Raw genomic sequence first — 24,850 nt, 5'->3', positions numbered from 1 at the left:
TCCAGACAGTACAGACCACCAAAAAGGGATTGTGTCTAGTGGAGAGAAGATGTCTCCCAGATCAATCTGAAGCTCATGGATACCTAATAATTCTCAAGGTCTGCTATCCTGTACCGCTGTCTGAATAACCTGTCTTTTGCAATAGGAGTCTGCCTAATAGACTGTTCTTAAAGGGTGTCCTGGACACTACCCCTCTCTCCCCCGGTTTATTCTTGTCCTGTTGAGAAGAAATAAACTATTCCTTTACTTCAGCATAAAAGTGACTGGCGCCCAACATTTATTTTACCTGCATCACTACCCACCATGCCTGACAATCCACACCCACAGGAGGTATGTAGCCCTCTCTGCCTCTGAAGGTCATCACTAGGCCCTAGGGGGTTCTGGGGGTCCGCTACATAGGTAACGTATCAGTCTTGGCTGTGTATTACTTTTAATAAGGTACAGATATTACTTGAACAATTTCCACGCTTATATTGACATTGAATACAGATGGACTTTGTAGAAGGTAAAGCACTGCACGATTTAACACTGCAATATATTGGACACCCATCACCAGCAAAATAAGTTCAGCTGTTGACCATAGTATAATATGGACTGAAGAGGCACTTGAATGAGAAAACTTGCTGGCTTCACAGATTGTGAGGGACATCCAAGCCAGAATGAGTTAGAAGTTCTCCATCCCACAGACCAAACGCAGGCAACACTGGACCTCGAAAGTCTGCATTGAGAGTGTGGATAAGGGAACCCTTGTCAGAGTCCACAAGGCTTAGCTTCCCATGATCATAGTCCAGTAGGAGTCCCACTTTGTTAGGATGGCCAATATTGGTGATGGGGATTGTTTTATTTGCTACCATGCCATTTTTTATGGCTGTAGGCGAACACCCAAGAACGGTTGTTGACTCCAATGCATTCATCTCTAGACATATCTGCATCTGCGACACCAATGCGGAATTCGTTGGACTTCTTCACTGTCACCTCCCAGTAATGGTGACCGCTTGACATTGAAGTGTCCCCCAGCACCATAGCCCATTCTCGAAAACGTTCAGGGTTCTGTTGGATTTTGGATGGGTCAATACCTAGCATCCGATAGATTATCCCTGTGTCCTTCTTGAACAGGTCCAGGCTACTGTGTGCAGTTTTCTCATCGAGTTTAAATGTCACATCGTCACAGTCAGTTTTCCTGATCACTGCCACACCAGTTATAGAACGCTGTTTCCCTCCTGTCACTGGCTGTGACGTAGCTCCTCTGAAAATCAGGAACTTTTGATCAACTCATTCAGCAATCCATTCAGTAATTCAATCAAGTAAATGTGGAAGGTGAAATGATGGTGGGTTTTAAAAGTGCAATAGGCTTTAAATTGGTTAGGGAAGCTTCTTTTAACTTCCCTGCACCATTTTTGTTCCATAAAACAGACCCTCCCCAGCTGTAAACTTGAAGTTTGATATTGAGTAACGAATAGATAGAAGTGGTTCTAAAATCACAACATGTTTTACCTTAATGCATTCCCTGCATTAAAGTGTTACTAAACCCAGGACCCTTCATTCACTATATCTGGTCTCCCACAGTACACAGAACATGGAGATGCAATTATTTTAGTAATTATATACTGCTAAATGCCTTCTTTCATCAGCAGTATATAGCAGTCTTGTGGCTTCTATCAGTTTGGTTAAAGCTTGTAGGAGGAGTTTTCATTCTCCCTTGATTTGCCTATGAAGCTGCAGGACCCCCGACCCTCTGTCCACACAGTGCTGATTGGCCCTCTCACAAGAAAAAAAAAACTCTGTAGCAATACACTGAGCATGTGCAGCTTTTCCTCTAGTCTCTGTTCCATCAGGAGATGGTTTGGGGACTGTGGAAGAAGCGAGGGAACAGAGAAGACCGATCAAACAGCCTTTTAACCCCTTAGGTTCCACACTGAGTATAAGAAGCATGATTTTTTGCATATATGGACTGATTTTACTGTTGTGGGTTTAGTAACACTTTAAGGTAAAAACATGTCCCATTAGCTGTATCACCCCCCCCCCCCCCCACCTCCATAACCACTTACCTGAGCCCTCACTCAATCCAATGCTGTGCCCTTCTGCAGTGGCGCTCTCCTTACTCCCCACTCTCACAGGGCACAGAAGCAGCAGTGGGAACCATTGGCTCCTGCTGCTGTCAGTCAAACTCTGTGAGCAGAGAGGGAGCAGGGCCAAGCCATGCTGCGTGTGTCTGTTGATGATACTCAAGAACATGTCCATATGTACACCCCCATGGCACCTAGCTTGCTATGGGGGCACACTCAGAAGAGGAGGAGCAGAGAACCACCTAAAGGTACCCCAGAAGAGGAGATGAGGGGCTTACTGTGCATGGTATTGAGGTAAGTATGCCAGGTTTTTTTTTAATTTTAGTTGAAAAAAAAAATATCCTTTAGAACCACTTTAATAGCACCCTGATGCATATTCTTCACCCTCATACTAACACTATCCCAAACTGTTTGTTTATAAACAAAGTCATGGTATCCTCATTTCAGACCCCGTTCACATAGGGGCGACGCTACTTGCTGGGGCGACCTGTGAAGTCGCGGAGCACAGCGTGCACCGCGACCTCGGCGCGACATGCACGGACTTCATATCATTGAAGTCAATGCAGGTCGCCTCCAGGTCGCCCCAAAGTAGTACAGGACCCTTTCTCTAAGTCGGAGCGACCTGTGTCGCTCCTATTAGAACGGGTCCTGTGTTAATCTATGGCAGGCGACCCACCGCGACTTGTCAAGCGACCAAGTCGCCTGACAAGTCGCGCTAGTGTGAACCGGGTCTAAGTGTTGACATAGTGATCATGTTAGTTTGTTAGTATGGTTGTGCTATGACTTTGTTTATAAACAAACATCACACAGATATAACAAACCAGATTTATCATAATAGTAAGGCCCTTTTCACAAGATCGGACTGATCGGGTCCACCTGTCCGTATTTCAGGCAGACCCGATTGAGCCATCCATTGTCCTCTATGGGGAGGCAGATGTCAGTGACATGTGTCTGCTGACACCCGCCGGGCATCCGATCTGACCAGATCCGCTGAAAACAGACGAATGTATAGCCATACTTCTGTTTTTAGCGGATCTTGTCGGATCAGACAGGCTGTCCATTTTTATCTCCCCATAGAGGAGAGCGGGACTCTGACAGGACCGTCTCTGCACAGTAAGTGGAGACGGACCTGTCACTCGCCTGCTCAGCAGGGATCAACGGAGCAATCCACGCTGAGCAAGCGAAGTCTGTCAAAACAGATCCGCCCCATGTAAAAGGGGCCTAAATGTCCTCCACAAAACAGAAGGCCTAACAGGGTTATCCTTGTGATCTCAGGAAATCTCAATATGTAATCATCGCACAAATCATACCATGGATTTCCAGCTAAAAAAACCACTAAAATGGTAAGATGTAGATTCATTCAACTAGGTTCAACAGCTTATGGCAGAACTGCATTGAAGTAGTTATAAAAAAAAGAAAACTTACCAATTTAATTTAGAACTTTAGCTTGAATTAAAGAAAACATGTTCAAGCACAAACATCACATCATCATTTATGTTTAGGGAATTGACAAAACCTATCAATCAAGATGCAGAGATAAGATTACACTCTACTCCATGATAGGAAGTGTATAGAAAATGCAAATAAATACACGTAAAATAAAACATGCCTCATTTTTTACAAAGCAAAGCAAAGATGTGAATAACCTTATTGGACTCAATGTATTTTTGTGTCATATGCGTTTTTATGTATGGCAAAATGCACACAAAAATGCACAGGTGTGAACAGAAACAGTCATTGAAAACTTGCCACAAATTATTTGTTTCTACCCTATACATGTTTGCCCCATTTCCTGATAGACTACATGAACTGAAGATAGAGTATCGCTGTGTGGGGAATGGGTTGGCAATTGGCATACTGCTAAAGTCTATCCCTTGTAACCAAACAGAATTTCTTCTTTTTCAAAGGACATTTTGGTGCTATGATCTTGTAAATAGCTTAAATACACAGTAAAAACTGTACACTGTGCAGAGATTTTACTGGAGCAGGATTAGAAAAAAAAATCAGTTTTCTGCATGACTTATGCAGCAATTTAACCCCCATTTCGAGAAAGGGCATTTAAAGGCTACAAGGAAAATGTAATAATGATTTCACATGAAGTACCGGTCACGTGAGGTCTTTACACCAAACCTCTATTATTTATCTTTTTCAGTCTACTCGGGATATTCTATTTATCTTCTTTTCTGCATGGCTAGTCCTTTTGTAAGGTTGTATTTTGAGGCAGAGCAATTATCTTAAGACAGTTGTGCGGAGCAAAGTAGAGACATAAATGTATCTCTCTCCCTGCATTGCTCTGTGATAAACATCTATCTTGTGTGACCTCTTGATTATCAAAGCCTTCCATATATATATTCTTTGGTCTGTGACTCTATACTATGCTGGGATGAGCTTTAAATACCACTCTCTATGATTAATTGTAAGTTAATTAAATCTATTACTGAAACAAAGGGAAGGCAATGAGCTATAGAATCACTGGAACAGTGAAGAAAATGATATGTCTCTTCATTTTGCTTATTGACAGTGATGGAGGGTTGGTAAGTCAGCCCCTGCTGCTTGTCTGCGTTTTCTGTCTGACCACACGGGCCCACTCAAGTAGAGAAAGACTTTATGTAGAGTGCATTGTCAAAGTAAGCCTAATGGATGCCTGGGATTCTATTTGGATGCAGCCTTTTATCACAGCTCTTTGTCATTTTATGCCATTTTAGAAACATTCACAATTTTTACTCATGTGCAAACAAATCTTTCGTTCACCCAGTCTGGGTTGCAGCAAAGAGTTACAAATGTCTAAATGTAACAAGGTAAAGCCGTCCTAATAGCACTGCAAGCCAATTTGTGATTTTAAACATACATACAACTAATTTAAGATTAAGCAGTGACTCAAATAAATATATAACTAAAAGGGTGAGGGTGCAAGGTGTTGGGACAATTCACAGCAACTGATTACTATTCAAATTCCTCAACACCCAAGGCAGGTAGATAGCACAAGTATTGCAGGAAAATAAATATTGCTGAATAACACCTTATGCAAATTTGTGCTTTATAAACATAGGACATCTTTTACAAATAACACTGATTGTGACGCTTGTCTGACACTTCCGATGACTTGTATGGAATGTAAAGTATTGGGTTTCTAGCCATATAGAAGAACCTTTGGAAGCAATCTCGTATGGCTGGACTGGGAAGTTTATCCTGATATGGGTACCTCAAATATTCTGAAATGTCAGAATAGTCATAAGCACAACAATGCAGGTCACATCTATATGTTGAGAGGCTCTCAGCATAAGAACATGCATGTGGATAAGGTGGTTAGATATCTCCTAATGTTTAACTGGCATCCAATTTGTCCAGATATCTTTGTGTGTAATTAAATGTTAAAATACCCGTATTTTCCTGCGTATATGATGACTGGGAGTATAAGACGACCCCCCTACTTTTCAAGTTAAAACATAGGTTTTGTGCTATACTCACCATATAAGACTACCCCCCCCCCTTCGGAAGCAAAGCAAGGCAACACCATATACTATACACGCCGAGTATAAAAATCCCAGAGGTAATTAAGTAGGTGTAGTCTATGAAAGCGCTGGCTGTCTGTGCCCTATTCATCTGCAAGGTACTGTAAGTACCATAAATGTATTCTCTTATAAATCTCCAAGGTATTCTAAGTAAGTATTACCAGTAGATGTATAATCTCTCAAGGCGTTGGCTGTGCGGGAATCCTGTACCAGTATACCGTATGTACCGTAGCTTCGGCTACATACAGTATACTGCGCTGAGCCAATCACGGTGAGAGATGTATTCTATTATTGAATGCAAAGCCTGCTTGGATTGGCGGAGTCAGAGAGAGTAACATCATCCCGCCTCTCTGACTCCGCCAATCCGAGCAGCCTTTGCATTCAATAATAGAATACATCACTCACCGTGATTGGCTTAGCTCAGTATACTACGTAGCCAAAGCTACGGTACAGTATACCAGTACAGGATTCCCACACAGCCAGTGCCTTGAGAAGATTATACATCTACCGGTAATACTTTTACTTACCTTGGAGATTTATAGGAGAATACATTTACGGTACTTATGGTACCTTGCTGATGAATAGGGCACAGACAGCCAGGGTTTTCATAGATTACACTTACCTAATTACCTTTGGGATTTTTATACTCGGCGTATAAGATGACCCCCCCATTTTTGGGGGATTTTTTTTCGAGGTTGAAAAGTCGTCTTATATTATTATGTTTAATTTGGGTAATGATTTTATATATTTTATATTTTACTATAGGGTGACACAGAGGATCAAAAACAAATCTTGGGAGGTTAATTAATGCTTACAGTATGTAGCCACTCTGACTAAGGCTTCATGTACACAAAGCCTACTTTGACCACCAGCCACGAGAAAGCACAAAATGTGTCAAAATTACACCCGGATTTTACCGCAATTTTGCTGTGTTTTCTGGCCAGCGGTCAAAATATTCCTATCCACATTCAGGAGAAGCTCCTCTAACCGCAACAGTTTCTAAATTCTGCTAAAAATCTATGTGTACATTGACACATGGCCTTTTATGGAGTTTAGGAGCTTTCTAAAAAAAAATGCCAAAAGCTCCTAAACTCAAGTTTAGGAGCTGTACATGAAGCATTAATCCTTAAGCTGTATATGAAGCCTTAAGTTGGCTGAACGAAAAAAAAAATTGGACCATTTCCCCCTTCCACACAGGGGGATGGGGGAACTGTCCCTGCTTTGCTACTGTATTCTAAAAGCGGTGGGACTCACATCAAATTGAGTGGATTTTTTCAACATGAATTGTGGGCAGCATCGGCCGGTTCAATAGAGATCTGCCGTCATTAAGCCCGTGTGTATAGCAGCTGTTCAGCCGTCTTCTGTAGAAGGGGCATAAACTAAAAAGGTCTGCCGATAGGCATCTGATCAGCACTTTCAGCCAATGGCTAAGAGCACTGAATGGTGTGTTCTGGTGGGGGGGTTTCCCCCTGTCAGAACACAATAGCTCAGCGGGGTAGATCGCTGTAATAACATCACATCGTTGGTACAGTGGCTCCTACTGAGCTCTTCGTTTTTTTTTTTTTTTTTCGCTCAGCCCGCTGGGTTGAATAAAAAAATAAAAGTGTATACTAGGCTTTAGAGAGAAATACTCACCTGGACAGAAAAAACACTGCCCTGGAGCTACTTAGAGAGACTCTGTGGGCAGAATGAAGGTGACTTTCCTGTAGAAACTCATACAAATGCTTATAGCCTGTCCTAAAGAAGAAAAGCTGATATCTCTTTTAAAAGGTCTGCATAGCTGTACTAAGGAGGCTGCCAGCAAAGGTTCAGTTGCATGATTTAAGCCATTCTGTGTAGCCATACAGGTCATTGATATTCCACTCTACCAGTCAATTTATAGTAATTTCAGCTGGGACCCATACCTCTGTATTCATATGCCCCGTGTAAAGTTGAATTATCTGACATTTAGCAAGTAATATAAACATATTTGTGGCTCTCTCTTCAAGTTGTAAGGGCACATGTATGTTTAGTCTAGGGGGTAAGGAGCGGGCAGAAATTCCTACCTTATTCCTTGCAACCCAATCCCCCCCCCCCCCCTCTGTGATTTTAAAGCTTGTGTTTAGAATTCACAATCTGCATTACTGTTTTACTAAGTTCCAAAAGTCTTGGCAGATGCTTCAATCGCATAGGTGGAACAAGAAAAGAAAAAATGAACACTGAAAGGCCAGTTTATGAAGACTGGATGAATTCAGGCATGTATACCTGACTCAGTTCACGTGCATTTACCTGTATTTACCAGCAATGTTCTAACTCTGGCAAGTGAATGTTGCAGAGGGCAAATGCAAATGAAGGTATCTAGTACTTCTGCAGTAAATATAGATTTACACAAAAGAGCAGCGCGGGTCTCAATTGTATAATGTAAGTGACTTGACTTGACAATTCCAAGTGGGAAAATGTTAACCAGCAGATATTTGTAGCAGCTGTAGGAATAGCTTTTATGCTTAAGTTGCATCTAAACCTAAGAAGAAAAATGTAACATATTGCAGTTTACCAGTCCATAGATGTGGCAGCTGAAGAAAAATGTAACATATTGCAGTTTACCAATCCATAGATGTGGCAGCTGAATTCATTCTCTTTTTTTATTTTATTTTCCTGTATTTTGACCTGGTGATCCTACCAATAACATGCTTCCCGTCCTGTGAAGTGTGTGTGTGTGGGGGGGGGGGGCTTGGCCAACACTCCACCGTATCGCAGGAGGGGCAGTGCTGTCACCCTATACTGCTTTCTTGATGTGACCTACAAACACATCCCCCATGGTGTGTCATTTGTAGTTCATAGTTAACAGAAGAGAACTGGAAAAGCTGATAACATTGAGATTTCAAAGAAGATTCTTCTGTACTTGCGGAAATAGTATTTAGCCTGAGAAAAGTGAACTAATGCAGTCACCACATCTAAGGAACAGTAAACTGTACAATATTACAGTTTAGAAGAAAAGGGGTGTACATTAGTTCCATACAGGGGTGGACTGACCCCAGGGCCCGGGACCAGTGGGGGGCCCCATGAGAGGCTCCTCAGGATGAAGTCAGTGCCGGATCAATGTCCGGCATTGTGCTCCACTCAGTAAAGATTCCTGTCACCTGCGCCTCTGTAATCATCTCTGTGTTCTTCCTGCATTCAGTTCTCCGAATTCCCTGCTCGCCTCCTCTGTCCCCTGCCACCTCAATGACCCTCTTGGTTGCTAGGACCGCCACTGTACACACACACTGAGGAAAATATCTGTAGAACTAGTCCACCTCTTAGCTCCACCCCCCAACCCTGACTCTCACACCTTGCTTGTAGCAGTATCTGATTACCGCCGGTCTAATAACAGAACACAAAGGAGGTTCCATATTTCATGGGATAACACAATAGAGGTTAATTGTCTGCCAGAATGGCCTGTTACAGTAAGAGTATGCATAATGGGGTAAGGTAGAATAATGCTATTAAAAGTTTCTATGGTCCAAATGGAGATCCTAAAGAGGGCAGGGGGTTCTGCTATAGGGATCTCTATGATCTCTGGAGGTCTCTAAGGAAGGGGGGCATGATATAAGGGAACTGTGAGCTAATGGGGGTCTCTAAGGGAGGGTGCTGACTGCTGATATAATAGTTGGTGACCAACTATTAGATCAGCAGCACACCCACTTACAGATCCCCCAATAGATCATAATTTGCTTATGGAGCGGACTGACCATTTAGGGGGAGTTGGAGCTGGGAGAGCAGAGTCAGCGGCAGTTGATAGGTGACAGTGGCCTAGTTACTAATGGCAACCCAGACTTTGCCACCCTCATGAAGCCTCCTGGGACGACAGAGCAATGTTTTCCCTGCCACCTGTAACCATAATCATCAGTCATAAGTGAACTGAGCTGAGACTAGCTGATCAGCTTCATGATCAGAAAGGAGGGCTGGGTACCAAACCAGCAGCTGGTGGTTCATTTTCAGCCCTTGCTGACCAACCTGGCCCCTGGTGAGGCTTACAATGCCACCCTCCAGCTCTGGGGAGAAGATCCCAGCTGACCCAGGCAGAGGAGAGGAGATCAGTGGCTCTGTACTGGAAGTCATGTATTATCTAGGAGTCCAGGGGGTCTGGTGGAAGGCATAGAGGTCTGGTGTTATCTAGAAATGGGGGTATAGGGGGGCTGGTGTTATCTAGGAGTGGAGGTAAGGGGGGCTGGTGTTATCTAGGAGTGGGAGTATAGGGGGGCTGGTGTTATCTAGGAGTGGGGCATAGGGGTTCTGGTTTTATCTAGACTTGGGGGTTGAGTCTGGTGCTACCTAGGAATAGGGGGGTTTACAAGGTCTGGTTTTGTCCAGGAGTGGGGGATACTGGGGGTCTGGTGTTACTGTGTAGGTTTAGAGGGGCTGGTGCTAAGAGTGGAGGATACAGGTGTGTGGCGTTTTATAGGAGTAGAAGATACAGTGGGTTTGGTGTTATATGGAATTTTGGGGTCCAGGGATCTGGTGTTATCTAAGAATAGGGGCTTCAGGGATTTTGGTATTATCTTCTAGTGGGAGGGTACAGGAAGTCTGGTTTTATCTGGGACTGTGGATACAGGAATTTGATATTATCTGGGATGGGAGGGGGAGAACGTTTTTGTGAAGGGGGATCAGGGGGTCTGGTTGTTTTTGGGAAGAAGTGTACAGGGGGGTCAGGTATTATCTGAGTAGAATCTGGTGCTATTTGTAAAGGAGGATTATTTGGAAGGTGAGGAGTCTATACATGTACTTCTATGATTTTCTATATGACATCTTGCATTGTATACCTGTATGATAATCTAGCACACCCTGTATACTTGCACACACCTATAGCAAGTGACAGACAGTATGACAGTCTTTTTTTTTTGTAAGTTTTTATTTTTCTGTATTTTCTTAAAATATTAACCGCTTGCCAAGATATATGGTGGCTCGGCTGTGCCAGATCACATACCATGATCCGACACTTCCGGGTAGGGGACGTGCATGTGTGCCGCTGGCGGTTCACTCCTGCTGTGATTATACACAGAGGAAGATGATCTGCGGGTATCGCAGACTCAATGTCCACCGGCACCCGCTGATGTAAACAAGGCAGATCGCTGTTCTGACAGGAGAGAAGGGATGAAATTTGTGAATAAATTCCATCTCTTCCCCTAGCAAAAGCACCTCACACAGTACACATAAACACTGGTTAGGCACACAGTTAACCCTTTGATCACTATTGATATTAACCCCTTCCCAGCCAGTGTCATTAGTACAGTGACAGTGCAAATTTTTAGCACTGATCACTGTATTAGTGTCACTGGTACCCAAAAAGTGTCAAAAGTGTCAGTTAGTGTCCGACTGTCCGCCACAATATTGCAATCCCACTATAAGTCGCATTACTAGTAAAAAAAAAATATCCCATAGATTGTAGACACTATAACTTTTGTACAAACCAATCAATATATGCTTACTTGGATTTCTTTTGCAAAAGACATGTAGCAAAAATACATATTGGCCTAAATTTATGAAAAAAAAAATAGATTTTTTTTCAGTTTTTTTTTATTGGATATGTTTTATAGCAGAAACTAAAAAATATTGTTTTTTTATAGCACAAACAAATAAAAAACAAATAAAAAATGCAGGGGTGATCAAATACCACCAAAAGAATGCTCTATTTGTGGAAAAAAAGGACATACATTTAATTTGTGTACAGTGTTGCATGATTGTTAAAGTAACACAGTGCTGAATAGCAAAAAAATGGCCTGGTCATTAAGGGATGGGGGGGGTACATTTTGCAGAGGTCTAATGGTTAAATAAGTATTTTGAACGTAGTGTAAAGCAATTCTGTGATGAACGCATGTAATGTGGGCAGTGCAATATATACAGTAGGTGGGGCTTTGTGTTGGTGTGGCTTGAGTGTGGGCAGAGACACAGGGGGCCCCATGATCTCATACTGCTCAGGGGCCCCATGAGTTGTCAGTCCGCCCCTGGTCCCATATAACTCTAACCTGTGTGTTAAAACAACAGGAAAGGTCAGTTAAATTGGAAAATTATGTTACATGCCCTACTAGGTTTTCTGAAAATCTGGCCTAATACGACATACAGTGCACCCGTGCCCAGACTATGGACATTATTATTCCTCATTCAACTCTCTAGCTGTTTTTAACATCATTAATTTTTAAAGATCCTAAAAAAATCGCAATTAAGTCTATGAAGTCAGGTTTCCGTCTGTTTCTAACAACTCAAATACACTTGCTGGTTGTTTACATTAGCTTTTTTTTCACAAAGCTTATAGTTACAGAGATGAATTAGCACTTGTTTGAAAACTGGTTATTCAGTAAAAGCTCTTACTGATTCTTCCGGCTCTAGCTTTGTCTGTTCCCAGCTGCTGTGCCTCCAGAAGAAGCTAATCAAGTATGACCCGTACTTAATTAGCTTCAAAGAAATACAGTTGAGACATTAGAGGTCTGAGACACCCCTGATGTCTGATTAAAGAGAACCTGTCACTTCCAATTTGCTTAGCAGCTCACTATGTAATAGCAATAAAGTTAAGTAAAACAAACAAAAAAAAAAAAATGGAACAAAGGCCGCTACACTCTTCAAAATTATCCACACACATGGCAATGACAGTCCCTGCCCGAGAATTGCCCCCTCTAAACACATTTCACACAACCAGGGCCTAAGTGTAGAGATCTCTTAAGGTTAAGCCCTGATTGGGTGAAACATGTTAGAGATAGAGGGGGAGGTTCTAAACGGGGACTGTGAGTGCCATGTGTGGATGTTTTTTTACAATAAATAAGGATGTTTGTAATGTCTGAGGTGTAGCTGCCTTTATTTCTGTTTTTTAGGTCAGTCAGCATGGATGGCTCAGCTTCCTTTTGGTTCTTTTGTTTGATGCCAACCTAAAAAAAAAAAGTAACTTAAAATAATTTTTAAAACTCCCAAAACTCCCTGGCTAGTATTTTTACGTCCAAAAACAATGACATCGCTACACACATTAGGTATTACTGCACAAACATAGTTAGAGTTAACTGTAAACTGATGACCTGTAAAGAATTTTAAAGCATCACTTACTGTATGTACGATTTTGGGTATCATGGTTTGTCACTAGTGATGGGCCGAACAACCCCCCGTTTGGTTCGCACCAGGACTTCTCAAACAGGGAAAAAGTTCTAGCTAACATACAAACTATAATAACCTCCCTGGCTGTCTGATTATGTCAGTATTTTTGAATGTCAAAGCGGTACATTGTTTTGCATGGAAATCTGTTGTTTTATATTGTGGGCCTGTAATTCTTAGGAATAAAACGGTAAAAGTGAATAAAAATTAATAATAAATTAATTAATAAATTAAATGAATAAATTATTAATAAAAAATAATAAAAGGAATAAAACAGTAAAAGTGCAGGCAGGGCAATGGACAAAGCACTATGGACAAAACTGAGGTGAAATGGTTTCATACAGTAATGTAATTCTAAAAAATTACAATGTATCATATCATGTTTTGTGTACTTTTTTTTAAAATGTTCTGCCCGGTTCCGCCCGCCTGCGTCGCGGCGCTCGCAGGGAAGGGAACCCGGAAGACGAATACTGCTACCTATCAGATTCTGCAACTGAAAGTGACGTTGGGAAAGAAAACCTTACTGCGCATGCGCCATGCATTCCAACATGGCAGCTATGTATTCCAATAGCTTTCCTAATGTTACAGAAAACGAAGCAGCTGCGGACATCTTTTTACACCCACGCAAGTCTTGAATTGTATATTTATTTTACCAGTAAACTGACCTTATAGACTGAATAACAGTATTACATTCTATTATTATTGTAATATAGTAAATATAGCAAGTAACCTGCGGGTAGAAGGTGGCGACATCCATCTTGGTACACCCTGCACTGCTCAGTGACAAACTGATTATATAGTGAAATATACTATTTCACTCGGTCGCGGTGAAATAGTCTTTTTCAGTAAAAAAGGGGAGTTTACTGCAAAAATAAGTCTGAAATTCAAGAGTTGCTTGGTTATAAGAACATATCTGATGCTGCTTCGTGTTCTGTTACATTGGGAAAGTTATTGGAACGCATGGCACATGCGCAGTAAGTTTTCTCGGCCGTCACTTCCGGTTGCAGAATCTGATAGGTAGCGGTATTCTGATAGAACACCGGCATTGGCCGGTGGACGTTGGGGGATTGTAGGGACAAGGTAAGTATCACTACAGGGTAATCCCTGTGGCTCGGGGATGCTGCTTTTGGTAGTGAAAATTAACCCAGAGCCACACTCCGGATTACCACCAGGGAGGTTAAAGTCTTTGAACACAAACAAGAAAAATCAAAAGTCCTAATTTTAAAGGTTTATATGCAAGTTATTGCCATAAAAAGTGAATGGGGACTGCCCTGGGGGACATGTATCAATGAAAAATATCATGACATCATGTGACATCAGAACGGGGCGGTGCCATCGGGTGATGCAACCAGGTGGCCCTGCCCCTTGCCTATAAAAGAACTGTCAAAGCTGAGGATCATGCAGATGGCGGGTAGACTATGAAGAGGTGAAGCGTTTTTTAATTTATTTCTATTTTTCAGGTCCGGCGGGCGTCGAGATTGACGATGGATTTACATCGAGGGTCACTATTTTTTTTCTTTTTTATTAAAGAACTTATCTATGGTTTTTACTTTTTTACTCTTTTTTGGTGAATGGGTAGGGGTGCCATGTACCCGATACCCATTCACATGGGGGGGGGCCTGAATCTGGGGGCCCCCTTGCAGACCCCCACAACCACAGCCCAGGGTTGTCAGGAAGAGGCCCTTGTCCCCATTAACATGGGGACATGGTGCTTTGGGGGGCCCCCCTTAAGCACCCTCCCCATGTTGAGGGAAAGCGGCCTGGTATGGTTTAGGAGGGGGAGCTCTCGCTCACCCCCCCCCCTTTCCTGGCCTGCCAGGCTGCATGCTCAGATAAGGGTTTGGGTGTGGTATTGGGGGGGGGACCCCACGCCATTTTTTTTTAATTTTGGCCTGGAGTTCCCTTTAAAATCTGCATCAGAACCTAAAGGCCTGGTATGGATTTTGGCGGGGACCCCACACTCTTTTTAATAAAAAAAAATTATGGCATGGAATTGCCCTGAAAATCTATACCAGAGCCAAAGGGCTTGGTATAGATTTTGAGGGGACATCAAACCATTTTTACTTTTAATTATGTCATAGGAATCCCCTTAACCACTTAAAAACAGGGCACTTTCACATCCTTCCTGCCTAGACCAATTTTCAGCTATCAGTGCTCATTGGCACCTATGGGAAATATTGGTCAGCTTGGCATGGCACTATTCGATCTTTAACATTGGTGTCTATGGGAAATGTTGGTCAGCTTGACATGGCACTGCTCCTGAACTATAAATGACAGGGACAAACAACTTGGGGAGCACCGAGAGGGGACCCAGGACTACAATATAGCCATACATTTTAAAAGTGGAGTATGCCTGTTCACTACCCTGACTGTACTAAACTGACTGAACCTACTATCCACTAACTACCTGCCTAATTTCTATTGTCACACACTATACATGGCTGCCGTGTAAGCAGCAGCCTTATATAGTGTGGGGCGTTAACTTAGCCCCTGAGCGAAGATTAGCCAAAGGCGCCCTGTCTTTGGCCAATCGTGGCTCTGACAGGACATTTTGCTGTGATTGGCCAAAGCATACAGGTGCTTTGCTCTGTTTGCTCGAACAGAGAGCCTATCCCTATTTGTCACACACCTTGCACATGCAGTTTTAAGGCTCAACATGTTTGGTATCTGTTTACACAATGCAACATCATCTTAGAAAATGGGTAATATATTGTTTTTGTGTGCACCACAATTAACTTTAGTGCATTTTTTAAAGAAAATATGGGTTTGATAAACTGTTGTGCTTATATTGTGCGTTAAAAAAATTGCAACAACCACTGTTGTATTCTCTATTGTCTCTGCTTTCAGAAAATACATAATGTTTTGGGAGGTGTAGAGGGTCAGCCTGGGACAGGGCTAAGAGAGGGTAAATTATAAAGGACAGGTACTTCCATTTCAGACCTGCTTATTAAGCAGCTGGTCTGAAAGTATCAGTGGAGCTGTTTGCTAGGAGACAGAGAGACATCAGCACAATGTGAGGAAAGCTCCATTGCTGGACTGTGACCTACTGGGTGAGCCAAGCCTTATGAAAGACTGTAGCTCTAATTAGACCTGTCAACTGTTGCCTGTAAACCTGTCCGTGGCAGAAAATGAACTATACCCATGTGTGCAACTATATTACAAAACAAGCCTGTTGTTTCTTCTGTTTGTTTTGCCTTTTGCTGAATAAAGCTCCTTTAATTTTCCTGGACTGTCTCTGAGCTGGCTGTTCACCCCTCTGATCCCTTACAAATGGTGGAGGATGCGGGCAGGTTTACAGGCAACAGTTCACAGGTAGAGGTGTACCGAACTGTTCGCCGGCGGACAGCTCCCGGCGAACTTAGCATGTTCGCGTTTGCCGCTGCGGGCGAACATATGCGATGTTCGGTCCGCCCCCTATAATACATCATTGAGGCAAACTTTGACCCTGAACTTCACAGTCAGCAGGCACATTTCCAGCCAATCAGCATACCTCCCTCCCACACCCTCCCACCTCCTATAAATAAGCAAGGGCAGCATCCATCTTAGATCATTCTAAAGCAGTGTGTTAGTAAAAGCAGGGAGAGTGTTGCTGCTGCTGCTGTTAATAGCTAGGGACAGTTGTTAGTCAGTGTTCCTGGTCTTGCTAGTCAGTGTTCTTGGTCCACTACTGCTGTAAGGACAGCATCCTGACAGCACCCCAAAAAGCCCTTCTAAGGGCTGGTATTTGTGTAATTTTATATATATATCTATATATATATATGTATATATAGTGTCCCCAAAAGCCCTTTTAAGGGCTGGTAATTGAGTATTTTTTTTTATTTATTTATATATATATATATATATATATATATATATATATATATATATATATATATATATATATATATCTACTGTCCCCAAAAGCCCTTTTTAGGGCTGGTAATTGAGTATTTATATATATATATATATATATATATATATATTTATATATATATCTATTGTACACTGCAGTTGCCTGCCCGCTGTGTGTGAGAGGCCACAGACCCACCACAGACTGTACTGTGTGCACACCACACTCATTTCGGGTGGCACAGGCACAGTACCTTGCATTTTAAAAAATATTTTTTTTCCTCTGTCATAATTGCAGTGAGTGCTGTGTCAGGTCCACAGAGTGCACTGTACCCACTGCAGTGCACTGCCACCACTGATATATATACGGTGGCACAGCATCTTGTTGAAAATTGAAAAAAAAATATTTTTTATTATTGCAGTTGCCTGGGCTGCCAGTGACTGTCAGGTCCACAGAGTGTACTGTGCCCACTGTAGTGCCACTGCGTGCCCACCCACCACTGATATATATACGGTGGCACAGCAGCTTGCAAAGTAAAAATATATATATTTTTTTTATAATTGCAGTTGCCTGGGTGCCAGTGACTGTCAGGTCCACAGAGTGTACTGTGCCCACTGCAGTGCCACTGCCCACCCACCACTGATATATACGGTGGCAGGCATGACTTTTTTTTTATTCGTGTCTGGGGGGGTCTAAAAAGCGTACCTGTGAAGTTTCAGCTCTGTAGCATGTCCAGAACCAGAAAAAAAAGATCATATAGGTGTAAAAGGGGTTCCCACCATCCCTGCTCTACTGAAAAATTATCTTTTTTTCTGGTTCTGGACATGCTACAGAGCTGAAACTTCACAGGTACACTTTTTAGACCCCCTAGACACTAAATCACACAAAAAAGTTCTTAAAAATTGTCAAAAATTTATTTGGATTTATTGTCTGGGGGGTCTAAAAAGTGTACCTGTGAAGTTTCAGCTCTGTAGCATGTCCAGAACCAGAAAAAAATAGAATTAGGGTTAGGGCTAGGGTTAGGGTCAGGGCTAAGGTTAGGGATGTACAAAGCAAAAGAAGGGCGCACCAGCCTAGCGCATTATCCTCAACAAGTTTATTTGGATAAAATTGTTTAAAATCAAATACTCACAAACAAACATGAAGTTCAGGCACATCAATTCCATACACCTGCCTCCTACCAGAGGATCAACGTCTTTACTGGAAGCAGGGGGCTGACGCGTTTCGAGGCCGTGCCTCTTCCTCAGAGCCTGGAGGCCATGGTCAAGTCCATAGTTTAAATATAGTATGAAAGGCCAGGCCTCCACATGACCCCTGGGGGATGTGGGAGGAGATATCGCCCAAATGGGCGTGACTACACAGCTAATTACCCAAAAACTGTTGCAAGTCACAATTGTAATTACATTTCGATTGGCTAGCCCCACGCGACCATTTATTCCATTGGTGAGCTGTCCAAAAAACTTCCCAGCCCATCGTGGACTCCATTTCACATATCATACATGTCAAAATGTTAGATTAAAGCTGATGTGGTAAACTGACCTGTGCATGTCTTGGTCCTAAACCAAATAGAGCATCACATTCTCCAAGCAGTTACAGAGGGACAATCCGGCGCCTAGTGGGAAACGAGCCATTGCTTGTGCACATCCAAAGAGATGTGCATACACACACTCTTTGTAAGTAGATGGCGTGTGAAGTTACCATCATGATACACTGCGGACCGTTAGTGGTTTGCTGTGATAAGCTGAAACTATCGAGTGTAGGTCGATAATCAAGTATCTCATACTGGGCATATTGGGCATATTACCTGGTGGTCTAATGGTGTTCACTGTAGGCCTGGCTATCAGGATATTCCAGATAGTATGCTATATATATGCTATACAGCCTGAGGACCAGGTTCCGAGCGCAGGAAAGGGGGTGCTGTCCAGCACTTATCTTTTTTGGAATATATACTAAGGTTAGGGATATTTTTAGTGCTTAGGGTTAGAGGGTTAGAGTTAGAGGGGTAGGGGTAGGGCTACTAACTCTAACCCTAAGTATCTCACCGTAACCCTAACCCTAGCCCCTAACACTAAACCTAACCCTAACCCTCTAACCATAACCCTAACCCTCTAACCTTAACCCTAACCCTCTAAGCCTAGCCATAAAAATAACCCTAACCCTAAACCTAACCCTAGCCCTAACCCTAACCCTAGCCCTAACCCTAACCCTAGCCCTAAGCCTAACCCTAGCCCTAACCCTAATTCGTATTTTTTTCTTGTTCTGGACATGCTACAGAGCTGAAACTTCACAGGTACACTTTTTAGACCCCCCAGATGCTAAATCCAAAGACATTTTTTATTTTTATTTTTTTTTAATTTTTCCAATAATTGGCTCTCTAACATAAAATTACAATTTTTAAGAACTTTTTTTTGTGTGATTCAGTGTCTGGGGGTCTAAAAAGTGTACCTGTGAAGTTTCAGCTCTGTAGCATGTCCAGAACCAGAAAAAAAAATTAGAATTAGGGTTAGGGCTAGGGTTAGGGTTAGGGCTAGGGTTAGGGTTATTTTTAGTGCTTAGGGTTAGACGGTTAGGGTTAGAGGCGTAGGGGTAGGGTTACTAATAGGGTTGAGCGGACACCTAGATGTCCGTGTTCGACGGGTTCGGCCGAACTTTAAAAAAAAGTCCGGGTCCGTGTCCCGGACTTTTACCGAACTTTTCCCGGACACCGAACCCCATTGAAGTCAATGGGGACCCGAACTTTAAGGCACTAAAATGGCTCTAAAACACCAAAGGAAAGGGCTAGAGTGCTGCAAATGGCAGCAAAACGTAATTAAGAGCATGGCAAGTGCTCTGCAAACAAATGTGGATAGGGAAATAACTTAAAACAACAAAAAAAAACAGAAAAATAAAACAATGTTCTTCTTCATCTCTGAAGGACGAGGCCCATATGGAGTAGGAGGGAGGTTGAGGTGGTGGTGGATGTGGCGGTGACATAGGCGTGCGCACAGGGTGTGCTGGGTGTGCCTGGGCACACCCTAATCACCTAGGGCACATAGCATTGCCAGTGAGGAGATGGGAAAGATCTCCCTGGGACCTGCTCTGCTCTATTTCTCCTTGCCTACAGGTACATGGCCCCGATACATTACTCTCCCTGCTGGCAAACACATGCATGTGTATTTCAACTTTGGGGTGCACACCTTAATGCAATAGGCTGCGCACACCTATGGGCGGTGTAGGTGGAAGCGGCGGTGGAGGAGGACCAGGGCCGGATTAACAGCATCATGGGCTTCGTGCTGAGGATTTTGAAGGGCCTTAGGGCCGTGCCTTGCCATGCACCCAGAGGAGGAAGGGTGCAGCCATGCATGCCTAATTCAACATGGGATGCTGTCTCTGAAGCCCATAAACACATCCATGCATCGCCAACTGTCCCTCCTTGTCCGGCCTTCACGCTGTGTGGGGAGGTTCTGAGGGTGCTGCCTGGGGAAGCGAGCATAGAAGCCAGACTTCTGTGTTTACAAGTGACAGAAGAGCGGTAACAGTGAATATGGCCAACCCGGGGCCTATATAAAAGGTAGGGGCCTGGAGCTGCAGCTCCAATAGCCCCTACATTAATCTGGCCCTGAGGAGGAGGACGAGGTAGCCAACACTGCTTCTTTTCACAAATTTTAAATGAGGGTACACCCCAAAAGAGTGAGAAAGAGCAAAAATGGAACAATGGGTGGGTAAGGTCGGTATCCATTGCTATTCTGCACAAGGTACGGAAAAGTCCCGTGGGATCCATGCCTGGTTCATTTTAATGAACGTGAGCTTGTCCACATTGTCTCTGGACAGGCGGCTGCGCTTGTCTGTTATAACGCCCCCAGCCGTGCTAAATACCCGTTCAGATAATACACTGGCTGCAGGGCACGCCAGCACCTCCAAGGCGTAAAGGGCAAGCTCAGGCCATGTGCCCAATTTGGAGACCCAGAAGTTGAAGGGGGCAGACCCGTCATTCACTACATGTAGGCGTGTGCACACATACTGCTCCACCATGTTGGTAAAATGCTGCCTCCTGCTAAGACGTTCCATCTGAGCTGCTGGTGCTGCTGTTTGTTGTGGCGTGCTGACAAAGCTTTTCCACATTTCGGCCATGCTAACCCTGCCTTCTGAGGTGCTGGCGGTGCCCTGGTTGCGTTGGCGACCTCCTCCTCCTCCTCCTCTGCCTTGTGCTTCCACTGTGGCCCCGCTGTCAGATGGGAATGCCAGCAGCATGGCGTCTACCAGCGTGCGCTTGTACTCGCGCATCTTGCGATCGCGCTCCAGTGAGTGAATTAAGGACGGTACGTTGTCCTTGTAACGGGGATCCAGCAGCGTGGCCACCCAGTAATCAGCACAAGTTAGAATGTGGGCAACTCGGCGGTCGTTGTGGAGACACTGCAGCATGTAATCGCTCATGTGTGCCAGGCTGCCCAGAGGCAACGAAAGGCTGTCCTCTGTGGGAGGTGTATGGTCCGTGTCCTCTGTATCCCCCCAGCCACGCACCAGTGATGGCCATGAGCTGGCCTGGGTGCCACCCTGCTGTGAACATGGTTCCATCTCCTCCTCCAGCTCCTCCTCCTCCTCATCCTCCTCATCCTCCAGAACTGTGCCCCTGCTGGACAATTGCGTCCCTGGCGTTTGCGTGTGCAGGAACCCACCCTCGGTGCCCCTTGCGAATGACTGCCCTGAAAGCCTTGGAAATGTTACCTCTTCATCCTCCTCCTCCTCCTCATCCTGTGCCACATCCTCTTCCATCATCGCCCGAATTGTTTTTTCAAGGAGGCATAGAAGTGGGATAGTTAAGCTGAGAACGGCGTCATTGCCACTGGCCATGTTGGTGGAGTACTCAAAACAGCGCAACAAGGCACACAGGTCTCGCATGGAGGCCCAGTTATTGGTGGTGAAGTGGTGCTGTTCCGCAGAGCGACTCACGCGTGCGTGCTGCAGCTGAAACTCCACTATGGCCTGCTGCTGCTCGCACAGTCTTTCCAGCATGTGCAAGGTGGAGTTCCACCTTGTGGGCACGTCACATATGAGGCGGTGAGCGGGAAGGCCGAAGTTACGCTGCAGCGCTGCCAGGCGAGCAGCAGCAGGGTGAGAACGCCGAAAGTGCGCACAAACGGCCCGCACTTTCTGCAGCAGCTCTGACATATCGGGGTAGTTTTTAAGGAACCTCTGCACCACCAAATTCAGCACATGCGCCAGGCAAGGGATGTGCGTCAAACCGGCTAGGCCCAGAGCTGCTATGAGATTTCGCCCGTTATCGCACACCACCAGGCCGGGCTTGAGGCTCGCTGGCAGCAACCACTCATTTGTCTGCTGTTCCATGCTCCTCCACAACTCCTGCGCGGTGTGTGGTTTGTCCCCCAAACAGGCAAGTTGTAAAACTGCCTGCTGTCGTTTACCCCTGGCCGTGCTGAAGTTGGTGGTGAAGGTGTTACGCTGTCCGGATGAGGAGGCGGTAGAGGATGAGGAAGCGGAGTAGGAGGAGTTAGGAACAGGAGGCAAACTGAAGCGCCCTGCAATCCTCGGTGGTGGAAGGACATGCGCCAAATTGCTATCCGCCTCAGGCCCATCCGCCACTGCATTTACCCAGTGTGCCGTTAGGGAGATATAACGCCCCTGACCGTGCTTACTGGTCCACGTATCCGTAGTTAGGTGGACCTTGGCACAGATGGCGTTGCGCAGTGCACACCTGATTTTTTCCCCCACTTGGTTGTGCAGGGAAGGGATGGCTTGCCTGGAAAAGTAGTGGCGGCTGGGCACGACGTACTGTGGGACAGCCACCGACATAAGGTTTTTAAAACTGTGCGTCTCCACCAGACGGAATGACAGCATTTCAAAGGCCAATAATTTTGAAATGCTGGCATTCAGGGCCAGGGATCGCGGGTGGGTAGGGGGGTACTTCCTCTTCCTCTCAAGTGTTTGGGAGATGGAAAGCTGAACGCTTCCACGGGACATTGTGGAGATGGTTGTTGGTGACCCAGGTGGTGGTGTTGCTGACAGATCGTCTGTTTGCGGGGTGGCAGGTGCCGGTATCACTACAGATGTGGCTGGAGCGGCCGAGACTGCAGCAGAAGAGGAAGCAGGATGAGCCAGAGACGTTTCTTGGTTTTGAAGGTGTGTACTCCACTGCAGCTCGTGCTTTGCACTTAGATGCCTGATCATGCAGGTTGTGCTCAGGTTGAGAAGGTTCATGCCTCGCTTCAAGCTCTGATTGCACAGGGTGCAAACCACTCGTGTCCTGTCATCAGCACATTTTCTAAAGAACTTCCACGCTAGAGAACTCCTTTGAGCTGACTTTGGTGCGCTCGTTCCCTTGCTGCGTTGGGCAGTAGCGGGCGTAGTGTCTAGGGCACGGCCGCTCCGCTTCTGCACCCTGCTCCCTCTTCTGCTGTGCTGGTGGCTCTGTGCGACCACCGCCTCTTCCTCCAAACTACTCAGTTCACCTGCATGACGTTCATTCCATGTGGGGTCGAGGACCTCATCGTCCTCCACATCATCTTCCACCCAGTCTTCACCCCTGCCCTCCTTGTCGGTCTCCACAATGCTGAACGCCGCAGCAGTTGGCACCTGCGTTTCGTCATCATCGGAGACGTGCTGCGATGATCCTTGCATGTACTCATCTTGAGAAATAAGTGGTTGGGCATCGCTGCACTCAATCTCTTCCACTTCTGGGGCAGGGCTAGGTGGATGGCCCTGGGAAACCCTGCTGACAGAGTCCTCAAAAAGAATAAGAGACTGCTGTATGGCTTGGGGCTCAGACTGCTGGCCTGATTTGCAAGGGGGTGAGGTGAAAGACGGTTGGACATTGGCTGCAGGTGCCAACTCTGACCTTTCTGCAGTAGACTGGGTGGGAGACAATGTGAAGGAACTGGAGGCACTGTCAGCAGCAAACCAATCTACTATCGCCTCAACTTGTTCTGGCCTCATCACTTCTAGGGGCGTTTGATGCCCTACCAAATACTGATGCAGGTTCTGTCGCCTACTCACACTTGAGGAAGGTGTTTCACTTGTGCGTGTAGCTGGCACAGATCGACCATGTCCTCTCCTTGCAACAGGAGCTCTACCAGCAGCACCACGACCCAGGCCACGGCCCTTATTTGACGGTCTCCTCATATTTCTGTAATTTAAGATCTTGCCCTAGAAAGGTTTTTATTGAATAGCGGAATAGAAAATATGATCCAAAAAAAGTGTATGTATATCACACGTACACAACCACACTAGGCCCCAATTACTATTGTTTGTACCCCTAAAAGGCTAGATGAGGAGTAGGGGGGGTATGGAACAGGCAGCACCCTCAAACCTTCAGAAGTATGAGATGAACCCCAACAACTTGGAAAGGTGGATCTCTCTCACACGTACCGACACAGACTATCCCGCAATTCAATTGATCCTCAAAGGTTTTTATTGAATAGCGGAATAGGAAATATGATCAAAAAAAGTGTATGTATCTCGCACGTACACAACCACACTAGGCCCCAATTACTATTGTTTGTACCCCTAAAAGGCTAGATGAGGAGTAGGGGGGGTATGGAACAGGCAGCACCCTCAAACCTCCAAAAACCAATAGGGTGTGACCACCCTCCTCCTGCGCTTGGTATCCAAACCCCTCGACCACACTCCTCACGGGACTCACAACTGGCTTCTCAAATGGCTTAAGTCTTGCTGCCCATATCGGACTGGGGTAGTCCACCGGTACTAGAATCAAAGAAAACAAAAAGGGCGCACCGACCTAGCGCATTATCCTCAGTAGAAGGCTTTATTTATGTAACAATAAAAAATGCATACTCACAGACGTAGATGAAAATACATCATATCAAGCTAGATTGCTCCAATGTCCGGGTGTAGTCCATACAATCGTTCATAATCGATATGATGACGGCTGACGCGTTTCGAGGCCTAGCCCCTTCCTCAGAGCCACTGTGTCATGGCTATCTCCTTGGTTTAAGTAGTGGTGTACTGATCTAGTCCCTACCCCCAGGTGGGAGTGTCCTTCCCCCGGGGGGGTGGCTAGAGCACCACGACACTCCCTCTCATTACATCATTAGTGGTATACAGTGGCATACATCGATCATGTAAGTACAATACAATATTAAAAGTGTATATACGTATAATTAAAACCATATGCATAAAAATAAAAATAAAAACCATATACTTAAAAACAATACAATTAAAACCCATCATAAGCAAATATCAAAAACTGATGAGATTGCTTACTCAGTGCACATAGGGACACTGTGGAAGCTCCTCGGACCGACAATGGAGGGCAGCTAGTATGATCACTGTTTGATAGTGACCCCCATATTTTTCCTTTTTTACCTTTGCCGGTCTAATGTGGTCTGGGCCAT

At 44.7% G+C, this 24,850-nt stretch overlaps 1 pseudogene across 1 annotated transcript; it reads right to left on the bottom strand.

Moving 5' to 3' along the window:
- Positions 1–402: 402 nt before the first annotated feature.
- LOC309548544 (SPRY domain-containing protein 4-like) lies at positions 403–24,850 on the bottom strand (annotated as a pseudogene). The gene is made up of 2 exons: positions 24,822–24,850; positions 403–1,246 (listed from the first exon to the last, which is right to left on the bottom strand). The product of its transcript is annotated as an SPRY domain-containing protein 4-like (transcript).

The sequence above is a fragment of the Pelophylax lessonae genome, assembly GCF_965119305.1.
Source record: "Pelophylax lessonae genome assembly, chromosome: 1".
In the NCBI taxonomy this organism is placed as follows: Eukaryota; Metazoa; Chordata; class Amphibia; order Anura; family Ranidae; genus Pelophylax; species Pelophylax lessonae.
This window is presented reverse-complemented; position numbering and strand designations above follow the sequence as displayed.